Source organism: Schistocerca cancellata, chromosome 4 (assembly GCF_023864275.1).
Source record: "Schistocerca cancellata isolate TAMUIC-IGC-003103 chromosome 4, iqSchCanc2.1, whole genome shotgun sequence".
Classification (NCBI taxonomy): Eukaryota; Metazoa; Arthropoda; class Insecta; order Orthoptera; family Acrididae; genus Schistocerca; species Schistocerca cancellata.
In genome coordinates this window covers 677,487,965-677,500,483 of record NC_064629.1, presented here as the reverse complement: position 1 = coordinate 677,500,483, position 12,519 = coordinate 677,487,965, and the positions used below count along the sequence as shown (strand labels likewise).

Genomic DNA, 12,519 nt, shown 5'->3' with positions numbered 1-12,519 from the left:
AGATGCATCAGTATCGGTTGTTAAATGCCAATACTATACTACCTCATTCTTTTACGGATATAATGTATTCTGGTTACTAACAGGGTAAACATAACTCTGCCAGATGCATACACAGTAGATGCCTACCTTGAAAAGAGAGCGATAGAGAGAACAGCTGGGGCTCAGTTACCTATATAATGCGGAGAACTAGTTTGCCTTCAATGCCACCTCACGGCTTCTCCACTCAAATATAACAAGTAATATTGCACAGATCGCATTTCTTACAAATATCCTGCACTGTGCTACATCCCACAACTTGTTTATCAAAATATCCGTATAAGAAAGCAAAAGACTAGAAATTTATCACTAATCTGGGTGTGCAAAAAAGGCTGTTTGTTCGCAAATCACAGATGTAGTATTACAAATTAACTTTTGGTTTTCTCAGTTTCAGAATTCTTTGGATAAGATCTCACTCTCTTCTATAATATTCATTTGAATTTACGTATTTTACATAGTCAGAATTGAAATGCTCCTGATTACAATAGCAAAATTTCGTTTTGTCTCTTTATAATGGTTTCGAGTTGTATTTTTTCACTTGCTGGGAATAGAATCTCCGTATGTACCGTTTGCTCTCAAACGCTGTTATTTTGATCGACAATGACACTATGCGCTTCGTAGAACCTTCTCGTTGCTCATATGTGTTACGAAGAAATATAATGCCTGAAGCTTGGTAATCAAACGAACTAGTATGGTAGTTAAATTGACAAGTTCTATTTGCAAGTTTCTAAAGTAATTGCTACTGGTGGTTTACGTATTTTAAGTTTCTAAATTATTTTTAAATCATTTCAGGAAATACGTTGTACACTGTCGGGTCTGCAGCGCTGAGTGGTGTCGCCTGTTAGTCAAACACCGGGAATAAAATTGAGTGGTATCGGTAATTGTGGTAACTGATGCCGCAGAATACTCTGCGGCCGCCTGCTGCGAAGCCACCATCGTATCTGTCTGACGCACTCACCACATGCCTCCCAGGTTTCCCACCGGATTCCATTGAAAATCCGGCTGCATATACGAGTATAATCTGGCGGGACATCGCACGCGTGCCGTGTCTGTGGTTATGGTTTCCATGACGTAAATAAAACTCGCAGCATTCACTGAAATACCAGCGGTTAAAAAATAAACACATTTTTAAACGCGAACAATGATCTGATAGCGGCAATGACGATGACAACTTAATTAATATTTATTGTGTACCAGTATTTTCTAAAGTAATTTACTGCGCGAAGCAACTTTCTGACATTTCTCGTTGTCGTTTTTAACGCATTAGTTTATTGTCCCTACGTTAATGCTGCCTGTTGTGGAAGAAAATTAGTGTAAATGCAATGAGCAAAATTCCGCCGATATGTCCGTATCCTGTTGATATCCGGTGATACAGTAACGAGATAAGTACTGAATCTTATTCGGGAAAGTGTGTGTTTAAAAAATGGTTCAAATGGCTCTGAGCACTATGGGTCTTAACTTCTGAGGTCATCAGTCACCTAGAACTTAGAACTACTTAAACCTAACTAACCTAAGGACATCACACACACCCATGCCCGAGGCAGGATTCGAACCTGCGACCGCAGCGGTCGCGCGGTTCCAGACTGTAGCGCCTAGAACCACTCGGCCACCCAGGCCGGCGTGTGTGTTTAAAACTTTACTACTGTTGCCACTTACGTTTGCTTAAAGAATTAAAATTAAATGTTGCGGAACCACTCTTCTAACAACGTTAGACCGACTCAGTTTCCTCTTCTCCTACTAAACTAGTTCGCTGCTCTCGTCTATTGAGTCTTCGAGTCAACTGGATATTACTGTTTATTTTTTTAAGTACTATATCTTTGAATGTAACGTCTTATGCGTTGTGCATCATGTTTTATTACGTGTGTATTCTAACAGACACCTTGCGCCTCTCCTCCTCAACTTTTCCTTGTGAATAGATATACACTCGTGCTTACCTCGTCAGCCCAAATAGTTTCGAGACTGGTTTAATAAAAAACAGAAAAAAGTTAAGATGGTGGTTTTATCGCTTCACGCGTTCTGCATAGTCTCCTCCTGCTCGAGTACAACGCGTAGAACGTTCATACAATCATACGAAGCTGTCAGAAAAGTCAGGCTTTAGGACGTTGTTCAACTTGTGCTTGAATGTCTGTTATGTCGCCAAAGCATTGACCCTTCATGTGAATTCCTGCACTGTGTCGTTTTGCAGTAGGTTCGTATGGATAACATCAAATCTTGTCAACCATGGCCGGCCTGTGTGGCCGAGCGGTTCTAGACGCTTCAGTCTGGAACCGCGCGACCGCTCCGTTCGCAGGTTCGAATCCTGCCTCGGGCATGTATGTGTGTGATGTCCTTAGGTTAGTTAGGTTTAAGTAGTTCTAAGTTCTAGGGGACTGATGACCTTAGATGTTAAGTCCCATAGTGCTCAGAGCCATTTGAACCATTTGTGACCATGGTGGTTTTTTTCAGACATTATTTGTCTGCGTATTGAATTTCAGTGAAGTCGTTGGAAGCATCCACGTGTCATTCTTTTTCTATGAGAGTCAAAGTGCACTGGACAAACTTCACTCACAGTTTTCTCTTCTTCAAAAAATTCTGCAGAACGTCTTCATCACTTGATTTTGAGATGCTGTCCCACTGCGATTTGTGACGCATCTTTGACACACTAAGCCGCCCGCCCACTGCTTAACGCTGCCTGCTCACAACTGACTTGTCGAATTCACATCTGTCGTTTAGAGTTGTTAGTTCAAGCTGCCAGCGTACTGAGCTGACGTCGCCAGTACGCCAGGAATAAAATCAGCCTGTTTCATTTCACTCCATCTTTCCATCCTTTCAATGCTAAAGCCCGCATCTCGTGGTCGTGCGGTAGCGTTCTCGCTTCCGACGCCCGGGTTCCCGGGTTCGATTCCCGGCGGGGTCAGGGATTTTCTCTGCCTCGTGATGGCTGGGTGTTGTGTGCCGTCCTTAGGTTAGTTAGGTTTTAGTAGTTCTAAGTTCTAGGGGACTGATGACCATAGATGTTAAGTCCCATAGTGCTCAGAGCCATTTTTTTTTCAATACTAAAGACACTCATACACTTGAAAAATATTTGCCAACTGACAACACGAGTGTTTCCACAAAGAGTTTTATTTTGTATTCTGTCACAGTAACAGTGAATGATCCAGTTTTTATTTAATTTAACCTCTCAAAGTCTTATTCGTGTCTAGCGAAAACACATCCTCGGCGTGTTCTTATTTAGAATAATTATTACGCGACTACTGCGCGATGCCTGGGATTTTAAAACTTACAGCTTGGCGGTGTGCTGGAAAAGTAAGATGCAGTGGCGAGTGAGATGCTGACGCAAGCGTTCTCTATTTTGTTTCGCACTTACACTGGCTTGATGCCAGATGTCCACTCTTGCACCAACTGCGCCTTACTGGAAGCTATGCGCACGATACAATTGAATGCATGACCTAGCACTCTAAACTTGAAACGACACATTGGAGAGGGTGGAAGAATATCAAAACCCTTAGTCATTCTCCCGCTTCGTATCATTTTGGAAGTTTATATCCCTAACTTAAACATCGACATTTGTCTTAGTACATGTGGGGACAGAGTTAAGGAACGACCATTGGTAAGCATACCGAACAAGTACAGTTACAAGCATTTTCAGGAATGCGTATGATAATAAAGCTTGTCGGTATTAAAATTAAGTGATATTTTTCGACTAACTATTGAAGTTTATGCATTATGGTCGTCGTTAAGAAAGGAATGTAGAGGCAGCTATCAAACTTCGTTGACCGTGAAAGAACGTGTGACTATACAGCATCTTCAATTTAGGCAGCACCTCTCCCCTGTGTGGCACTCACACCTCCGTGATTTATGCCTGCGTGGAGTTCACAACAACTGGTTAACTTCAGCTTGTGGCGGGTTCTCCTAGAGATACTTTTGTACAAGTGTTGCTTGCATGTGAGAAGCTTAAGATCTAATTTGTTTGAATCTGTCATTAATAACAAGCTGAAAAGACTTTTAACATATTTAAAAGATTTTACTAATTAAAGTAAATGAACATTAGAATGATCGGGTAAAGTCACTCTGTAAAATTTACGGTGTGAGACTTTTTTGTACATGTCAGATGGGAAAGAGGATCACATATAAGACGTGGCCGGACAGATAACGCTCGTATGCATCTGCATTCTGTAAGTCTCCGCACAATGTCTGGATTCGTAGTGCACAGTGTCATTGTTTGTCATTCTATTTCATTTACGGATGTAGTGTGGGAAGAAATACAGTCGCCACGCCTCCCAACAAGCCTGAATATCTCCGGTTGTATTACCACTGTTACTACGCGAAAAGTATGCAGTAGTAACATCATTCTGGTGCGACCAATTCTAGAGCACTGTTCCAGTTTTTGGAGTTCTTGTCAAGTAGGCAAGACAACAGACATCGAAAAAATTCAAAAACACCTGCTAGGAGCGTAAGAGGTCGGTGTAGCCACACGAAACAATAACAGAAATACTCAGGGCCGGCCGTTGTGGCCAAGTGGTTCTAGGCGCTTCAGTCCGGAAGTTCGAATCCTGCCTCGGGCATGGAAGTGTGTGCTGTCCTTAGTTAGGTTTAAGTAGTTCTAAGTCTAGGGGACTGATGACCTCAGATGTTAAGTCCCTTAGTGCTCAGAGCCACTTGATTTGAAATGTAAGTAAGCTGTTTAGGTTCTTATATTGGTAACGCCGCCGCCACGTAGCGCTCTATATGAAAATCACTGGCTGTGCTGTGTGCAGTCTGTGGCTGGTTGGCATTGTTGTAATACTCGCCATTGTAGCGTTGGGCAGTTGGCTGTTAACAGCGCGTAGCGTTGCGCAGTTGGAGGTGAGCCGCCAGCAGTGGTGGATGTGGGGAGAGAGATGGCGGAAATCTGAGAGCCGATGTTCTGGACGTGTGTCCATCAGAGACAATACATTTGTAAGACTGGATGTCATGAACTGCTATACATATTATGACTTTTGAACACTATTAAGGTAAATACATTGTTTGTTCTCTATCAAAATCTTTCTTTTGCTAACTGTGCCTATCAGTAGTTAGTGCCTTCAGTAGTCTGAATCTATTATTTAGCTGGCAGTAGTGGCGCTCGCTGTATTGCAGTAGTTCGAATAACGAAGATTTTTGTGAGGTAAGTGATTTGTGAAAGGTATAGTTTAATGTTAGTCAGGGCCATTCTTTTGTAGGGATTATTGAAAGTCAGATTCCGTTGCGCTAAAATTATTGTGTGTCAGTTTAAGCACAGTCATGTATAATTGTTCAAAGGGGACGTTTCAATACGACGTAGTTCTTGCGAAACGCTGCTGGGTAAATTTGGGGAACCGGTATTCGAAGACTACTGTACGACCATTGTGCTGCTAACATCGTAAACTCTGTGAGCAAAAGTATCCGAACAGCTGGCTGAAAAGACTTACAAGTTGGTGGCGCCCTTCATCGGTAATGCTTGAATTCAGTATGGTGTTGGCCCACCCATAGCCTTGATGACAGCTTCCACTCTCTCAGGCATATGTTCAATCAGGTGCTGGAAGTTTTCTTGGGCCATGACAGCCTATGTTCACGGAATGCTGCACTGAGAAGAGGTATAGACGTGGGTCAGTGAGGACTGGCATGAAGTCGGCGTTCCAAAACATCCCAAAGGTGTTCTATAGGGTTCAGGTCAGGACTCTGTGCAGATCAGTCCATTACAGGGATGTTATTGTCGTGTAACCACTCTGCCACAGGCCGTGCATTATGAACAGGTGTCGATCGCCTTGAAATATGCAGTCGCCATCCCCGAATCGCTCTTCAACAGTGGAAAGCAAGAAGGTTGTTAAAGCATCAATGTAGGCCTGTGCTGTGATAGTGCCATCCAAAACAACAAGGGGTGCAAGCCCCTTCCATGAATAACAAGACCACACCGTAACACCACCGCCTCTGAATTTTACCGTTGGCATTACACACGCTGGCAGATGACGTTCACCGGGCATTCGCCATACCCACACCCTCACACCCTGCCATCGGATCGCTACATTGTGTACCATGATTCGTCACTCCACATATCGTTTTTCCACTGTTCAATTGTCCAATGTTTACGCTCCTCACACCAAGCGAGGAGTCGTTTGTCATTTACCGGAGTGATGTGTGGCTTATGAGCAGCCGCTCGACCATGAAATCCAAGTTTTCTCACCTCCCGCCTAACTGTCATAGTACTTACAGTGGGTCCTGATGCAGTTTGGGATTCCTGTGTGATGGCCTAGATAAATGTCTGCCTATTACACATTATGACCCTATTCAACTATCGGCGTTCTCTGTCAGTCAACAGACTATGTCGGCCCGTACGCTTTTGTGATTTACGTGTCCCTTTACGTTTCCACTTCACGATCACATCGAAAACAGTTGACCTAGGGATGTTTAGAAGTGTGGAAATCTCGCGTACAGACGTATGACACAAGTGACACCCAATCACCTGACCACGTTCGAAGTCCGTAAGTCCCGCGGAGCGCCCCATTCTGCTCTCTTACGATGTCTAATGACTACTGAGGTCGTTGATATGGAGTACCTGGTAGAAGGTGGTAGCACGATGCACCTAATATGAAAAAGTACGTTTTTGGGGGTGTCCGGATACTTTTGATCACATAGTGTATATGTGGGGTTATCTTGCAGAGTACTTATGTAGAGGTAGACTCTTCTTTCGCTTCAAACATTCAGTGACTCTCTTGCGCTGATTAAACCCATCATTCCTAGTGTGGTGCACAAAGCGCCCTCCACCACATACCCCTAGGTGCCTTGCGGAGTATAGTTGTAGTTTTAGATGCACAGTATACAACTCGCGAAATTAGTTCCCTGTTAACTTGCCAAGTGGCCGTAAAAGTATCGTTAAAAAGGACTAATCTTCACACCTTTCCAAGATTGTACAAAGAGGAAACAAAGTGTATCTTTCACAAAAAATCTTTCCTGAAATAAGTGTTAATATTCCCTGCGTAAAGCATGTCTATGGAAATACACCAAATCCGATGAAAACATAACTAGATATTATGTTGTAGACATATTTGGATGAACAGTATCGTAAGGGGATTAAATCAATACATTCTAGTGCCAGCTCTGTCTCGGGTACAAGCTAACGGCAGGCGTAATACTGACACATATGCCATATGTACAGCGGCACGCCAGATTTGACTTGATTAGTGGTCAATTCATTAACAGTTTAACATGGGATGGGCAGCGTCCAATCATGTCTTAACAGTGTCCAAGCAGTGAGATGTTCGGCAGCCAAGTCAAACGTCATTTTTACGTCGACTCTCTTGTATGAATACTGACGTGTCAGTTCGATTGTTATTCTCTTAAAAATAGCCTCCAAATGACCGAAAACCGAGTTACTGGATTTTTATATTTTTAGAATAATCCAGTGTACCACAGAGAGTTTCCTATAAACCCAGCCAAAGTATGCTAACTGTGGCTTTTGACTGGGAAAATAGACTTGTTACAGGTGAATGTTGCGACGCTTGTCAGTGGTTCCGGGCAGAGTCACTATAGGGAAGCATTTTATATGATATCTACAAAACGTCAGTGCATAACTCATCATTTCTGGATGTAACTTTTTCCTTTCCTCATACATTCTGTAAGCCTCTTCGTGGTGTACATCGCCTCTGTTGAAGCGTCTACCAGTGGAGTTACTGAACCGTAATGCTCTTCCGCTGACTAAACGATCCCGTGAAGAAACGTACGGCTCTTTCTTGCATCTTCTCTATCTCGTCTATTAAAGTGGTAACGATCACTGACGAGCAGTACCAAAGTAACGTAGAACAAGTGTTTTGTAAGATACCTCATTCGTGGATAAATCACATTACCTTAACATTCATCCGACAAATTTCAGCCTAGAATCTGCTACAAATTGTTTTCTGCGGTCTTTCCACTTTATATCGCTCTAAATAGTTACTTCTCGTCTATGTTCTTCTGACACCGATCGCATCGACAATTTTCACGACACATGAAAATCATTGACCGAGAGACCATGGAAGAAGACTTTTAACATATTTAAAAGATTTTACTAATTAAAGTAAATCATTAGAATGATCGGGTAAAGTCATTCTGTAACATTTACGGTGTGAGACTTTTTTGTACATGTCAGATGGAAAAGAGGATCACATATACGACGTGGCCCGACAGATAACGCTCGTATGCATCTGCATTCTGTAAGTCACCGCACGATGTCTGGTGATGGATACGTAGTGCACAGTGTCATTGTTTCTCACTCTATTTCATTTACGGATGTAGTGTGGGAAGAAATTCAGTCGCCACGCCTCCCAACAAGCCTGAATATCTCTAGTTGTACTATCACTGTTACTAAGCGAATAATATGCAGTAGTAACATCATTCTGGTGCGACCAATTCTAGAGTACTGTTCCAGTTTTTGGAGTTCTTGTCAAGTAGGCAAGACAACAGACATCTAACGAATTCAAAAACGTCTGCTAGGAGCGTAAGAGGTCGGTGCGGCCCACACGAAACAATAACAGGAATACTCAGGGCCGGCCGGCAGTCCAGAACCGCGCTGCTGCTACGGTCGCAGGTTCGAATCCTGCCTCGGGCATGGACGTGTGTGATGTCCTTAGGCTAGTTAGGTTTAAGTAGTTCTAAGTTCTGGGGGACTGATGACCTCAGATGTTAGGTCCCATAGTGCTCAGAGCCATCTGAATTGGAACCATCAAATGTGATCACGACTGTATGTATTGAAGTAATGTGTAAAATGTGTTCGTCTCCTTCCACATTTAGCGTTTTCTTAAGCGCAACAAGGATACCACACCGTAACCAGTAAAAACACTTCCTTACTATCAACCCCTTCCACTGGATTTTCATAGAGTATAGCGTGATTCTTGACTCTATATCAGTCGTTTGCAGTCATCCGGTGTCCTGTGGTATCCCTCTTTCCACCACTTTAAACATCACTTACCACTGACCACAGAAAAGTCTGGCTTATCAGGAGCTGTCCGACCATTGTACCCCATACTTTTAACTCCCTATGCACAGTCATTGTGCTAGCTCACTCACGTGTGTTTCCTTCCATTGATTTCATACGATTTTTTGCTGCCACCTTCCGCACTGATCGACAACCCGTCTCGTCAGTACATGAGATGTGCATAGTGTTGGTATAGTTATGGTTGTTTCTTCGCCTTTCCATTTCGCAGTCTCATCACCAACAGTCGGTTGGCGCAGCTTTTGAAGGGTTGAAATGTCTCTGATGGATTTGTTACTCGGGTGACATCAAATGACTAGCCCACGTTCGAAATCACTGAACTCTCCCGTCCCACCCATTCTACTGTTACTGCTTGTCAACTGAAAACACAGTACTCCCCACCGCCTGCTCTACTGGCGGGTCCGCTTCTCGTCACATGTAGTGGGCAATTCCGCGTTGCATATGGGTGTCCGCATAATTTTGTTCGGATACTGTATACTGGCCCCTGCATACTACGAAACTTAACGCAGGTTAGCCGAGCGGTCTAAGGAGCTGCAGTCATGGACTGCTGGTCCCGACGGAGGTTCGAGTCCTCCCTCGGGCATGGGTGTATGTGTTTGTCCTTAGGATAATTTAGGTTAAGTAGTGTGTAGGGAATGATGACCTTAGTAGTTAAGTCACATAAGATTTCACACACATTATTAACGCAGGTTGTGAGGTATGCGTTGTAGATATAACATATAAGAAGAGATAATAATAAAATGAGTTGTAAGGATCACATAATCCATACAGTGGAGGTATTGACGCGTGTTTGTTTCTGCTGCACACTGGACTCGTTGAAACACTGGAAGTCCTGCAGCACTTCCAGTAGTTAATGTTTTGGTTAAGTGGCATTCAATAGCCGTTAAGTAATGGGAAGAAAACGCATTTTAACCATCAACTATCTTTATTTGTACCTTAATATATACTGTTTTCGGTCGTGCGCCATCTCCACAGGATATAAGGCAACAATAGATCAAAAATGGTTCAAATGGCTCTGAGCACTATGGGACTTAACTACTGAGATCATCAGTCCGCTAGAACTTAGAACTACTTAAACTTAACTAACCCAAGGACATCACACGCATCCATGCCCGAGGCAGGATTCGAACCTGCGACCGTAGCGGCCACGCGGTTCCAGACTGTAGCGCCTAGAACCGCTCGGCCACCTAGGCCGGCAACAGCATATCAGGTGAATACATAAATCATTTTCTTTTCTGACTGATAGAAAATCCAAAACGTCATAATAAGTACAACAAAAGAACATAACATGTTACACAAAAGTCTAATAGAGATGTGCTCTTACCTCTTTGCTTTCTTATCTTTTTGTACATCATTATGTTAACTAATGATACGATGAGGACACCTCTATTAGATTTTTGTGGAACATGCTGTGCTCTTTCCGTGTACCTGTTATGACATTTTGGATTTTCTATCAACCAGAAAGAAAATGATCTATATGTTCACCTGATCGGCTTTTGTCTTATTTCCTGTGACGATGATCCACGCTCGAAATCAGCAGATTTTAAGGTTGAAGTAAAAACAGCTGACTGTTAAAGTGCGTGTTTTCAACCGTCAACAGTGACTACGAACGCTTTTGTCCGCACAGCCTGCGACACATAGTGGAATTGCCTTGTTGACACGAGCCCTAGAAATTAGATTGTAGCCGTGATGGACGAGCGCGGTTAGTAGGTGTGATGGTATACGGCATGCTGCGACCGCAGACGGCCTTAATAATTTTGTCCAGCATCAGGTATGCAGTGTAGCGACGGCTCTCCATTGCCCTGACGCAGCACCCCTGCCTCCCCCGTCTTTTCCCTTAGCCACGCACTCTGTCGTCTCACTTGCTGGCCCGTCGTGCGCCACCTCATCTAATCTCCCGCCCCCGATTCCCGCAGACCTCCCTCTCATTTAGTGCTGCCTCGAGCACGGTGTTCTTATCTGATATTAAGGATCTCCTGGCACGTAGAAACAAGTGCACTGCAGAAGATAGCGGAGCCGTGTGCGAAATGAGGGTCCTCTCTGGATAATCCGTTAGGAAGAAATCAGTCCTTTAAACTTCGTGTTACACATCATAAGGAACCGGAGGCTGCGGGTCAGTTATCCGGAAAGTAAAGACACACAAAAGAAAGTATTCGTGGAACACAAATTTTCCTATTAACTTCATTCGTATTAAGGACGCTCCTTTGGTAACTTTTTCTTTCCTGCAGTGTTAGAAACGGGAAAATTCACTCGCTGAGACATTCAGAACTTCCAACCAGGGCTGCAACTGTCCTGTGCGCCACGCATAGTTTTCGATAGCTTAGTTTATTTGTAATTATCTCGTGAAGAACAATACTTGACTTTCACCTAGTGGTTACAATTAAAGCGCAGCAACCCACATTGTGGGCTGTAGTTATTGTAGGGCAGCGAAACTTGGCAGATATGCTTGTGTGTTAATGAGGAGCCAATTAACGCTGGAAAAAAATTAGTTCCAATTTTGGCTACCAAGTGCAAATGTGGCGCTCTACAGCATTTCACCCACGTCTCCGGTTCTCATATTGAACAAATAAATTCTGTAAGCAGCGGTTAATAAGAAAATCAATATTCACGACTGGTACACTTAGGCATCGCGAGAGCGTTACATATCTCATAGAAAGTTTGAAGTGGGACACACTTGCAGATAGACGACGCGCCAAACAGAAGGGGCTGCTCTCTAACTTCCGAAATCCAATCTTCACCGAGGATATAGAGCATATATTATTACCACCAACTTTCAAATCGCGTAATGATCATCATTCAAAGATAAGGGAAATAAGAGCTCGTACTGAGGCGTTCAGACAGTCGTTTTTCCCTTGCGCGATCCACGAGTGGAACAGGGGGGGGGGGGGAATATGACTTTGGCGCGAATTGTGCCCTCCGCCACACACCACACACCGCTTGGTGGCTAGCAGAGTATATATGTAGATGTAGATTAGGCCTTTCACATTTGTTTGACCTTTTCTGCCCATGTCGCGTTCCAAACCCATTGCATATGGAAACATTTCTTTCTTGCATTCACAACGCTAGACTTGCACCTGGTGGCCAAAATTTGAACTCATTTTTTTCCCCTGTGTAAATCGGTGCCGCATTAAAGCATTAGCTTTTCTACGGAGTTTCGCTCCCATAAGGTAATAACAGCCCACACTGGTCCTCTGTGAGCAGCTGCACTTTAACCATCCTTACGTTAAACGCTTCTCATCTCAGATCTTTCCTGCGGTATAATCCATGGCTCTTAATTCTTTCATCATTTTGCCTATACATCACTCTTTTTTTGTCATTTGTCTTCCGACTGATTTGATGCGTGTGACCACTATTTCCTATCCTGTGCCTATCTCAGAGTAGCACTTATACCCTACACGCTCAATTACTTGCTGTCCCTGTAGTTGTAGTTGAGCGGTTTTTCGTGTCTGGCAGCTATGGGGAGGACCCGGATTTGATTCCCGTTATAGCCAGGGAGTTCTCTTTTGTGGGACTGAGACCTCTCGGACTCATGAAGCCTA

The 12,519-nt window shown here is 43.5% G+C and overlaps 1 protein-coding gene and 1 non-coding gene across 2 annotated transcripts in view; one reads left to right on the top strand and one right to left on the bottom strand.

The window, feature by feature from the left end:
• Positions 1-12,519, top strand: part of LOC126184378 (plexin-B) — a 981,143-nt gene that overhangs the window by 788,978 nt on the left and 179,646 nt on the right. The gene's annotated exons all lie outside the window — the stretch shown is intronic.
• On the bottom strand, positions 1,569-1,652 carry Trnas-gga (transfer RNA serine (anticodon GGA)). Its single transcript is given in 2 exon segments — positions 1,569-1,603; positions 1,613-1,652. It is a non-coding gene; the product is annotated as a tRNA-Ser (tRNA).